General features: G+C 33.3%; 1 long non-coding RNA gene across 3 annotated transcripts in view; it reads right to left on the bottom strand.

Moving 5' to 3' along the window:
- Positions 1-1,130: 1,130 nt before the first annotated feature.
- LOC112642764 (uncharacterized) overlaps positions 1,131-12,947 on the bottom strand; it is an 82,227-nt gene continuing 70,410 nt past the window's right edge. Inside the window, exons 4-5 of one of the 3 annotated variants that reach the window (XR_007404026.1) lie at positions 2,206-3,597; positions 1,131-1,886 (exon numbers count right to left, since the gene is read on the bottom strand). This is a non-coding gene — a long non-coding RNA (uncharacterized LOC112642764). Of the gene's footprint in view, positions 3,598-12,947 lie in introns of all 3 variants that reach the window. The other 2 variants (XR_003125417.3, XR_004806972.2) reach the window with 2 other exon arrangements.

The following is a 12,947-nucleotide window of genomic DNA, read 5'->3' as shown; positions in this document are numbered from 1 at the left end:
TGCCAGGTCCAGCTCCATGGGGTCAGCTAGTGATCATGTCTTGCTGATGATCTCTCCCAGCAGAATGAGAAAGAAAATAGATGTTCATTTCTATTGTCAATTACTGATTTTTAAAAATATTTTATTTATTTATTCATGAGAGACACTGTGGGAGAGTGGCAGAGACATAGGCAGAGGGAGAAGCAGGCTCCTTGCAGGGAGCCTGATGTGGGACCCGATCCCAGGACTCCAGGATCATGCCCTGAGCCTAAGGCAGGTGCTAAACAGCTGAGCCACCCAGGCGTCTCACTGATTTTTTTTAAAGCCACTTTTTGCTTAAATAAAAGGTATTATAAGGAGACACAATAGGGGAAATTTAGAGCTTCTTTTTTTTTTTTTAAACTTATTTATTCATAAGAGACACACAGAGGGAAAGGCAGAGACATAGGCAGAGGGAGAAGCAGGCTTCCTCCAAGAAGCCTGATCTAGAACTCAATCCCAGGACTCCAGGATCACGCCCTGAGCTGAAGGGAGATGCTCAACTGCTGAAGCCACCCACATGTCCCTAGAGCTTCTAAATTCATATTAAATTTAAAATACACTCAATCAAAATTTACATGTTGAATTCAAATTACAAATAGGTCATTTCAACATAAGATGGACTATAATTTCAGTAGACATTGGCTCTGGTTTTTAAAAAATAATGGAAAATACATTATTTTCTTCTTGATTACTAGATGATCACTTGTTTTTTTCTCACTGATTTTGGTGAAATATATAAAGATTTAGTAAAAGCGGTTGTAGTGCTATGGATGACATAGTATATTTTGAATTATTACTTCCCAAGTTCTTTATAGAAATTATACACACTCATTAAACTTCAAAAATTTTGAAGTTTTATTTGTTAAGAAAGACAATATGTTAACTGGATATACTGAAAAATGCGTTTGTATTCTTCTTCTTTGAGAGATTAGAGGGTTTGTTTTAATCAATACAGCAATTAATAGCATGTATGTTTCTCTTATCCCTAAACATTACTGTGCATGTCTAGAAATTTGCATATTTATTTGTAATTGGGAAGAAAATTCTATAGTGTTTTAAGTAATTCAAATAAATGATAGAGGACCAAAAAAATTGAAACAAGAAACAAAAACAATAACCAAAAAAACTTTTATTCTTTAAAAAATTTTAAATTTACCCAAGGAATTACATAATTTGTTTCAAAATATATCATCATATTCTAGATTAGGGCTACAGTTGTATTAAATGATCATCAAAGTACTATCAAATCCTTAGATCCTAACAATTTATGAGCACTACATCTGCAAAATTCTAAGTAAAATACATTTAAGCAAGACAGACATATATGGAGTTTTCACTCAGTTATTTAATGTCTATAATTGAATAATTTTTCCATGTTTAAATACAATTTTTTAATGAATTTCAAATTTCTCATCTCCTTGCAAGTAACAGGAAATCCTACAAATGGTAGCAGATATAAATACATCCAGAACTAGACCTACTAGTGCGCTTGTTCAGTATTTACATTCTGTTTCTACTCTGCTACCATTATGTATGTGTCTCTCCCTCTCTTGAAAAGGCCTCATTACTTTCTACTACTACTGACTACCTCCAGCTATATTGAATTATTTTGAAATCTTTGGCCAGGATAGGATTACCTGCAGGCTTCTGCTCCAGTTTTTTTTTCTCTTCCTCTCACCTCCTTTTCTGGCTAACTCCTACTAACTAATCTTGCAGATCTCAGCTTAGATAATGTTTCCTCCAAGAAGTCTTTCCGGATTACCAAATTCTGAGTTCAGTGCCCTTCTAAAGTGCCCTTCTCCATGTTTCATAGTGCTGTATTTCCATTGTCTGATTTGTCTCTTTTCCGTGCTGAGCTGCTTGTTCTGTGAAGACAGAGATTGTACTAATGTTCACTGCTATGTTTCCACCCACTAACCAAGTAGTAGCACATCCTTATATTTTGTTTACATATTTTCTTGCTTTGTAACGTTTGGAATAAATCCTAAATAGGGACTCAATAAATCTGAATTCTTAAGAGCTTTGATTTAGTCACTCATTGATTCTTCCTATTGTAAATATGTATTATGTACTTATCATATAATAAGAAGTCTGTTTAGCATGGAGATTCATGGATTGTGCATTTCAATAATTAATAGAGATAGATGCAAAGTGCTGGAAGTATTCTGAATATGTAGTCAGTACCTGTATTTGAGGATCAAGGATAACTCTCCAGACAAGTAGAATTTGGGTCATGAGGGCAAAAATATTTCTATCTTCTTCATCACAGAATCCCTAGTGAATAGAATAATGTCATAGCCCTCTTAAAGCTTTGTTAAATAAAGGAATAATTCATTCAAGAGTCAGAGAGAAAGTGGAATGATTTCCACATTAATGCATTAATTGCTTTATAAATGTAAATCTCTGAGAAATTTAGGTTAAAATGCATGTCATTTAATCATGCAGGTAATTGAGGCAAAGGGGTGTCTCCAGTTTAAGATACCTGGATAAATTCCCTAGTCCACACAACCAACTTTCCTTGCCTATTCCAGATTATGGATCTATGCTATTTAAAAAAAAAAAAAGTAGTGAAAATGGTTATGCCTGATAATATTGATGTTGTTTTCTATCCTCAATTTAGAATCTCTAAGAAGAAAAAACATTTGTAATGTCCTACTAATCAAACCATCCCTTGTGTTAATTATTGCCATGAAAGAATGATTAGGTTAACATGAATAGTAGTGTAAGGGTCAGTTTGAGACCTTACAAGCAGTGAATCTTAGATGATATAATCAAAAGATTACTTTGTAAAAAGAAAACCAGAGTAAAGAGCATCCAGGGCAACTGAACACACATGAATGTTCACTTATATGCACAAAAATACATCCAGATTTATGTTTCAGGACATAGAAATGAATAGGCAATAGTCATTTTCAACTATGCAAACTCATACCATTTGGATGAAGCACAGAGACTAAATGAACTTCTCCATGATCACATATTTAGTGAGTGGCAGAGAACTTCAAGTTCCACATGATTTTTAATACAATCTGCAGACCCCAGGTCCCTGAGGAACTTACTGTGTACACCTTCCTTGTGTAGTCAAGGTGGAAAGCATTCAACTATATGGCACGTTGCAGTCTGGTGAATTGTCTTATACCTCTGTGTTGGGATCTGACATCTCCACTGCTGAAGGAAAGACTTCTCAGCTCCAGGCTAAGCTTAAAAAGTTCAGGAATTGGGGTTCTTGGCCAGTGAGCAACAGGATAGAAACACAAAAACAGTTGGGTATAGGGATGGGCAAAAATTCAAGCACTTTTGTATTTTTTTTCTTTCCTACCTCTACTCCAAACTGCCCCACTGTTACCAAGTTTTAAGGCTGTTTAAGCAGTCATTAAATCTTACTAGAAGATTTCTAGGCCTAGAGTGGCCTAGAGATTTCTAGGCCTTTCAGTTTACAAATAAAAGTTCAGAACTGGGAGCCATCGAACATTTCCTGGAGCAACAATTCATTGCTTGTCGTCCTGAACATAAGCTTGGCTCAGAAGGAGAAGATTGAAGGTTTCTCTTCTGTCTTTGCTTGAGAATTCATATTCCCTGAAGAGAAGAGAGAAAAGAGTAATATATGAGGGAAAGGGTGTAAGAACACATTCTTTTATTAAACGTAAGAGAGTTAGGGGATATATTTTGTGGGTTTTGTTTCAGTATTTTGAAGTGGGTCCTGAATAAGTGTAGTTTATTTTTTTTCTAATGATACACATATGTTTGTACTTGGTATATTGAAAATATTAAGAACATTTGGTTCAGGGACTGAGGCCTTCAGGAAGACAGTGAGAAGTCCAAATGGATGTTGGATAATTATATTAGATATTTTGTTGCATGAGTTTTTACTTACATAAGTTTCACAAGATAGTTGAAAGTATACAAAGCCTTCCCAAGTACATTTTCTCAAGATTTCTTGAGATCAAATTCCAAACAGCATTTCCTATATTAGTGTTCCTTTTCAAGTTAATTTGCCAGGTGTTTCAGCTGTTCTCCAAGAAGTATAATTCATGTGGGGATGTATGTGAACTCTTCTTTAGCTAGTTTATGTTTAAGATATGCTAGGGCTTATTTATTATTTCCTCATTGTTTTTGTTAATACTCTAAATTATACTTGGAAAAATAATGTGTCTATTTCTCTTTCTACAAGCAAATCTGGTCTGTGAGTAATTTCCAAATCATTTTCTCTTATTATTCAATAAATTATATTTTAATAGGAGACAGAACATTGGAGGAGACTTCTTTTCAGAAAGTAATATAACAGAAAGAAAGAGAATCTTATGACTCTAATGCTTAGATTTTAAATTCTTATTAGTTTATTATTTAATAACTACTTTTGTATTTAACTACTAGGCCTGTGGGCAGACAAGATAATTCCTAAATATTATTAAAATGTTTTCAATATTAAACTGATTATATCAATTACTAAACATCAAACAATTTCTGAAAGCTTATTGGCCGTCACTTCAAACACAACTCCCCAAAGAATCAAATTCTCCAGCCCTTCCCATTGTACTATACACACCCATCAAAACTAACCCAGGATCAATCAAATCTTTTTTTTTTTTTTTTTTTTTTTCGTTTTTCCCACTTCTTTTTCCTAGCTGTAAAGGGTTTGGAGAAAATTGTGCATCTGTACCTTAAGATTGTATCTTAATGCACGATCTCTGAATTTTGGTGAGTCTTTTAAAAGAGTATTATGCTTTTTTAGTTACTTCAATTAGTTCCTCCTATTGCTCCTCAAAATAGCTCTTAGAACCTTTCTTCACTCATTTTAGGTCTATTGCTTTAGTTCTATTCTTTCAGCAGACTCCATCTCCAAGAACAGAGAGCTCAGGAATGATGTTATATACTCTTCCCACCTTTACTTTTGTTTCTGCTCATCCCTCAATACTTTCCATTAGCATTTTTGAGAAATAAATACCCCTCTTTCTTTTTAAAACTTAATTCTTACCTTTGCTTTTTTGAGGGAATGTCATTTTATTTTCTTTATGTGGATTCCATCATTACTCCAATTTCCCTAGATTGTTTTTCAGTTTTTCTCTTTCTACTCTTACCTTCCACTTTGCCTAAAAACTGATGGAAACATTCCCTGCCTTGAAACTAAAACAAACAAAATCCCTTTCTCAACATCTTCTCATAAAACCACCAAATGTTGCTTCTTTCTTTTACTGCCATCCTATAAAGATGCTTTGTGCTTTGGATTTTTATTTTCCACATTATCCATTCTTTCTTTCCTTAATAGGAACATAACTTCTGTGTGTTTGCAGGACCATAAACTTCAGAAAGGCTGACAGTATATCTTGTTCAAACACTTTGCAAAATGGCTAGGCAATCACTAAATATCCATTGAATAAATATATGCCATCACCATCCTGAAACTGTCTTCATTTAGGTAATCAATGGCTTCATGTAATTGTCAAAATGATTATTTATTTATTTATTTATTTATTTATTTATTTATTTATTTACTGTTTGTTTATTTATTACCATCTATATGGCTTTCTGCAGCATGAGACCCTTCTGGAAACTTTTTTTCTCACAACTCTTTCATTTTTTGATTTCCATGTTCATAACTTTTCTCATTTTCTTACCTTTTTGAGTACCCTTTATTTTCTTTGGTAACTTTTCTTCTACTCGCTTCATAAGGTTTGGTGAACTACAATGTCCTTTCTTTTCCTAGTTTTATTTCTTCCCAGAGTGGTTTGCTCTTAACACATATGAAGAATATATGTGTATTAGCTTATCTATACATCAAGAAGTCTGCATTTTAAAAACTATATTGATAAAGCTAGTGTGGAATTGATGCAAGATAGACAAATAGATCAATGGAACAGAACAGAGAGTACATAAATAGATTTACCAATATAAGGTCAAATAGTTTTTGACAAAAGCACAGTGGGCAATCTTTTTAAGAAATAATGCTGAATCAACTGAATAATTACATGAAAAAAAGCATTAGCCTTGATTTCTTCATCAGAACAAGCTATTAACTTGAAATAGATTTTAAACATAAATGGAACAAGCAAATGATTATTTATACAAAATTCAAAATTACTAAACATAAAAGAGAAAAGTAACTGGATTTCATAACAATTAAAAACATCTGCTTATCAGAACATATCATTAAGAAAATGGAAAGTCTACAGACTATGAGGAAAATTCTGAATACATACATTGAACAAAGGATTCCTACAAATCAATAGCTTAAAAAAGCAATAAAAATGGTTAAAAGACTAATTATTTCAAAAAGCAAGATATAAGAATGGCCAATAAGCAACTGAAAAAAATGATCAACATCATTAGTCATCAGAAATGCAAATTAAAATCACAATAAGCTATTGCTACACACTCAGTAGAGTGGCTAAAATTTAGAAGATGAACAAACAGTAAGTATGTATGGTGAAGAGTATGCAGAGCAGCTGAACCTTGTTTTTCTGAGTGTGATAGGGTGCAATCCTATTTGGAAAATATGTTGGCAGTCACTATAGAGCTGAGCATGCTCCTACATTATGATCCAGTAATTCCATGTTAGACATCTCCAGAAAAAGAAAGAACATTTTCTATCCCCAAAACTTGTGTAAAAATATTCACTGCAGTTTTATTTATAATAGCAAAATATTGGGAACAACCTAAATATCCATCAAGAGAAGTCATGTATTATAGAATAACAGAATGGAATATTATTCAGCAATACACTACTTTAAAGAATGAGCTTCTAATGCACATGCTTTAAATGTCAAAAATACCATGTTGAGTGAAAGAAGCTAGACCCCGAAAGTTTATATGATTCCATTCATGTGAAGCTCAAAAACAGGCAAGCTAATTCATGGAGATAGAAATTAAAATAGCTATAACCCTGGAAGGAAAGTTATTTTCTTGAAGGGGTAATTGGACTTTTTAGGTAATAAATGTTCTGCATCTCAATTGGGATATTGGTAAGACAGTTGTATAAATTTTCAACACTTTTTTTAAAAAAAGATTTTATTTATTTATTCATGAGAGACACACAGAGAGAGGCAGAGACATAGGCAGAGGGAGAAGCAGGCTCCCTATGGGAAGCCTGATGCAGGACTCAATTCCAGGACCTTGGGATCACGATCTGAGCCAAAGGCAGATACTCAACCACTAAGTCACCCAGGTGCCCCATTGTCAACACTCTTGAACTCTCTTCTTAGAACGATATATTTTACTCTAATTATATCTCAATTAAAATTAATTAAAACATCAATATTTTCATACTTCATTTTGCTCTTGAAATTCAAACATTTATTACTGTTTATTGAGTATCTTTGCCTTCATAGTTCCATGTTGATTGTAATACATTAAATAGTAGAACGCGGTATATTTTTTTCCAAGTTCTCAACTTTTCTTCTCTTCCTTGCTTCATTCGTTGGTTGATTGCATCACCATAACCTCAGTTAGTCAAATCTTAGGAATGTTAAGCCTTTCTGTCTTCTTCTCACCTATTCCCTCTATTCTGTTTCTATTTTGGATGTTTTGTGGTTTACACTTCCAAACACAGTTCTTCTGTCACTTATAATGCTATACTGCTTTTACATCAATTATGACATAATCCTCTTGCTTTGAGTATCAATTAATTCTATCTTTCATGCAGTTTAGGGCATTTTTCTATCATTCATATGCCGTATGCAAACATGCTATCATGTCAATACCTGCCTACAAGCCTTAATCACTTTATTGTCTATGTAGAGTTTGAAAACTGTTGCCTCCAAACTGGATTCAGTCAACAAAAATGTTTAATACTTATGATGCTTTCAAAATATTAGAATTTGTTGATAACTCTTGACAAACTGCCCATAAAAATTGGAATTGCCAGTTTTTCTGAAAAAAAATCAGAAGGTCTAACAATACTGTGCTTGAGTCCTCACAGATCAGTAGTCTCCTGTTGAGTTAGTCACTCACCATTAGATGGGGGCATGCACTAGCTGTTCTCCACTGTCCCCCTCACTCTTCCTGACAGGTTCTGTTTCACCCAGTCATTGTACTTGTCAGGTTTGGGCTTTAGTAAGACTTGAAAAATAAGAATCTTCACAAATTTGTCTCAGTTTTATTTTTAATGTATTTTCACATGGTCCTTGAAAGTTCACAGGTTTCTTCAGTTACCTTCTTCCCTTTCTGAAATTCTCATCTATTTTCTTTATATATCTCCATCTTTCTCTACTTCCTGTATACCAATATCTACTCCAGCAAAACCACAACTCCTACATATTCTGCAGATTAGTTAAAATTTATTTTATTTTTTTAAAGATTTTGTTTATTTACTTATGAGAGATACAGAGAGAGAGAGAGAGGCAGAGACATAGGCAGAGGGAGAAGCAGGCTCCATGCAAGGAACCTGATGTGGGACTCGATCCTGGGACTCTGGGATCACACCCTGAGCCAAAGGCAGATGCTCAACCACTGAGCCACCCAGGCATCCCTGGGATTAGTTGAAATTTAAATATTCTCTTATCCCTTCCTGAAAATTATTATTTTACTTGTTTTATACATTCCTGAGATAACTTATGTCACAGTGTAGTTGTGCCCCCCCCATATCTGATTTTTCTGCAACACTATGAGCACTGGGTAAAGAATCATATCATATTCATTCTTAGATCTCTAGGAGCTGGCGCTTGGTCTGTGCCCTTTGAATTAGCCCTCACAATAATCCTCAAACGTACATGTTATTGTCCACATTCTAGTTGTAGAAACTGCGGCTTAGTTCATGTATTTGGCCAATAAAGAGTGGTTCTGTCTGACTTGTGTTTATGGTATTTGTTCCATGAAGCCAAACTGCCATTTTGAATTTACAATAAAAGACATAGATATAATAATTTTATTCAAGAGAAATTTAGGGACAAATTTAAGTAATCATATTTATTTAAGTAAATATATTTGTATATAATGAAAATCACTTAATGTGTTAGAAAATTTAAAAATGATAAATTTGATAGAATGTAGGCTATTTCTTGTAAAGGAATCATATATTGTCAATATATTGAAATGCCTAATATCTTAACTAAAATATAATTAAATTGTTTTTCTACTTTAAAAAAAGTATGGACAAATTTTAAACTTCACCTAAAGATATCATTAATGCAGAATTGAACAGAAATAAAGATGATAGTACTATATTCGGAATGGTAGAGAAAAAAGAAGCCAATAAAAGGCATGTCATAAATTTCATGATGAATTGGCCATTCATTGCAATTTGCTGCAGTAGAGCAAAACAAAATAAAAAACTATATTATTGTGATGTTAAAGTCAATTGAAGAGAATAAAATGTGCAATTACTACATCAGTAAATACATAGTGACCTTACTTGAAGTTTCCCCTCAATAATTAAATAAGAAACAACAAAATTAGTCACATGGAATTAGGATTAATGTCCAACAAAAATTTTTAAACATTTAACAGAACCTGAGAGTATAACTTTGGACAGCTTTAAAATGGCTTAGATTCTTGTAGACTCAAAGGAAACATCTTTTAGAGAGAAAGATGGTTTAAAAACCTATTATTTTAGTTATGGATATTTTGCAATGAAACTACAACATATATAATTAAAAACTGTCTTACAAAAAAGCAAAAGATCTTAATTAAACCATGATCCAAAAGAAATCTTTCTAACAATATTAAAGATTATTTGATTCAAAGTTCAGAAATTTGCAATAATTTGTTTCTAGCCTTAAATTAGTCATTTGATATAAGAGGCACTACTCACTGAGTATTTTGGGTGCATTTTGTGCTAAAAGACTTCCAGATTTAGAAAGAAATGTCAATCCAACTCTTAAAATATCAAATTTATAGTGTAGGTTTTTAAGTTGCCTCTTAATGTCAAAGAAGAATTTTAGCCTGATATGGAAAGATTAGTTTCCATCATGACAAAATTGTGCGTTTACATTTAGCTCTATTTTAATTTTTGTGAAAGATATACAATTTGTGTCTAGATTGTTTTTTTGCATGTGTATATTCAATTGTTCCAACACTGTTTAAAAGGCATTAAAAAAAAATAAAAAATAAAAAAAATAAAAGGCATTTTTTTCTCCATTGTACTGCCTTTTGTCCCTTTTCAAAGATCAATTGAATATATTGTGTGAGTATTTGAGTATTCCTGAGTGCTTTATTCTGTTTCATTGATCTCCCCCCACCCCCCACCCCCCACCAATGTCAAGCTGTCTTGATTACTTTAGCTCTATGGTAAGTCTTAAAATCAGGTAGTGCCAGTCCTTGGACTCTATTCTTCTTCTTCAATATTGTGTGGACTATTCTGGGTCTGGGTCTTTTGCCTCTCCATATACACTTTAGAATTAGTTTGTTGATATCCACAAAATAACTTGCTGGATTTGAATTTCATTGAACCTATAGATCAAGTTGGGAAGAACTGACATCTTGATGCTGAGTCTTCATATCGACGAACATGGACCATATCTCCATTTATTTTAATTATTCTTTGATTTCTTTCATCAATGTTTTGTAATTATTTTCATATAGATCTTATACAACTTTGTTAGATTTATACTTAAGTAATAATGTAATGTAAACTGCAATGTAATGTAAACTGTAAACTAATGCCTAATGTAAACTGCAAATTCCACTTGTTCATTGTATAGATAGGAAAGTGGTTGGCTTTTCTATATTAACCTTGTATCGTGCAACCTTGCTATAACAATTTATTAGTTCCTAGAGTTTTTGTTGGTTCTTTTGGATTTTCTACATAAATGATCATGTCATCTCTGAACAAAGACAATTTATGTCTTCCTTTCTAATCTTTCATTTCCTTTCCTTGTCTTATTGGATTTAGCCAGGACTTTCAGTATGATGTTGAAAAGGGGTGGAGAGAGAAGACATCCTTGCCTTGTTTCTGATCTTAGTGGGAAAGTTTTAAGTTTCTCATCATTAAAAATTATGCTAACTAGTAATGTGGTAGGTATTCTTCATCAAGTTGAGAAAGTTTCCCTCTATTTCTAGGTTACTACATAGTTTTATCACAGGTAGGTATTGGCTTTTATCAAATGCTTTTTCTGCATTTATTGATGTGACCATGTGTTTTTTCTTCTTCAGTCTGTTGGTATAATAGATTACATTGATTGATTTCCAGATATTGAGTCAGCCTTGCATATGTGGGTTAATCCCACTTGATTGTGGTATATGATTATTTTTATATAATGTTGGATTCAACTTTCTAATATTTTCATGAGGATTTTTGCATTTATGTTCATGGGAGATATTGGTTTGTAATTTTCTTGTGATGTCTCTGTCTGATTTTGGTGTTAGAGGAATGCTGGCCTCAGAAAATAAGTTAGGAAGTACTTCTTTACTTCTGTATTCTGGAAGAGATTGTAGAGATTCATAAATTTCTTCCTTAAATGTTTGATAGAATTCATGGGTGAACCTGTCTGGACCTGGTGATTTCTTTTTTGGAAGGTTATTAATTTCAATTAAATTTAATAGATATAGTCTTATTCAGATTATCTGTTTCTTATATGAATTTTGGATGATTGTTTCTTCAAAGGAATTATCCCTTTTGTTTAGGTTATACAATTTATGGGCATAAAGTTTCTCATAATATTCCTTCATTACCATTTTAATGTTTATGCAAAATTTAATGATGTCCTCTATTTCATTTTTGGTATTAGTAATTTATGTCTTCTCTTTTATTCTTAGCCTGGCCAAATACTTATCTTTTTTTTAATCTTTCAAATAATTAGCTTTGGCTTTATTGTAATCTTCTCTATTGCTTTCCTGTTTTTCCCCAGTTCCACTGATTTCTGCTCTAATAATTACCATTTCTTTTCTTCTACTCATCTTGGACTTAATTGGCTTTGTTTTTCTAGTTTCTTAAGGTGGAAGCTTACTCTTTCTCCAATGTTCTTCCTTCTTGATGTAGATCCAAATTACTGACTTATATCATTTTCCTTTTTTCTGAAGAACTTCTTTTGACTTTTTTTTCAAGGAGAGAAAGAATATTGCTCAGCCATTAGAAATGACAAATACCCACCATTTGATTCAACGTGGATGGAACTGGAGGGTATTATGCTGAGTGAAATAAGTCAATCGGAGAAGGACAAACTTTATATGGTCTCATTCATTTGGGGAATATAAATAATAGTGAAAGGGAATAGAAGGGAAGGGAGAAGAAATGGGTAGGAAATATCAGAAAGGGAGACAGAACATGAAGACTCCTAACTCTGGGAAACGAACTAGGGGTGGTGGAAGGGGAGGAGGGCGGGAGGTGGGGGTGACTGGGTGGTGGGCACTGAGAGGGGCACTTGATGGGATGAGCACTGGGTGTTATTCTGTATGTTGGCAAATTGAACACCAATAAAAAATAAATTTATTATTAAGAAAAAAAGGAGAGAAAGTCTTTCTATATGAGAAAGTCTTTATTTCTCCTTCATATCTGCTCTATCTGTATCTGGTTCTGATGCTCTCACAGTCTCTTCAAATTGTATTTTTTGTCTTTTAATATGTTTCATAATTTTTTGTTGAAAGCTGTATAGTATAGTAGGTAAATGGAACTCTAGTGAATAGATCCTCAGTGATGTGCTGCAAATATGAAGTGAGGAGAGTGTTCTATAGTTCTGTGATTATACCTCAGTCTTTTAGTGAGCCTGTGTCCCTGTACTGTGAACTTTGCAAATGCTTATCGGGTTTTCCCCCCACTTGGATGGGGCAGGAGAATGTTAAGGGGTTAGAGTTGGTTATTTCCCTTTACCCAGGTTAGTTAGGCTCTGGTGAAACAGCTTCTTTGAGGGCAGGCCTGGTTAAGAAGAACCAAATGCTCTGGCATATTTTAAAATGGAATTATATCCCACCACCACTTCAGGAAGCACGAGGAGATTTTCCTCTGATATTCACTATGAGAACATCATAGCTTCTGGAGGTAAACTACAAGTTACTAT

The sequence above is a fragment of the Canis lupus genome, chromosome 19 (assembly GCF_003254725.2).
Source record: "Canis lupus dingo isolate Sandy chromosome 19, ASM325472v2, whole genome shotgun sequence".
In the NCBI taxonomy this organism is placed as follows: Eukaryota; Metazoa; Chordata; class Mammalia; order Carnivora; family Canidae; genus Canis; species Canis lupus.
This window is presented reverse-complemented; position numbering and strand designations above follow the sequence as displayed.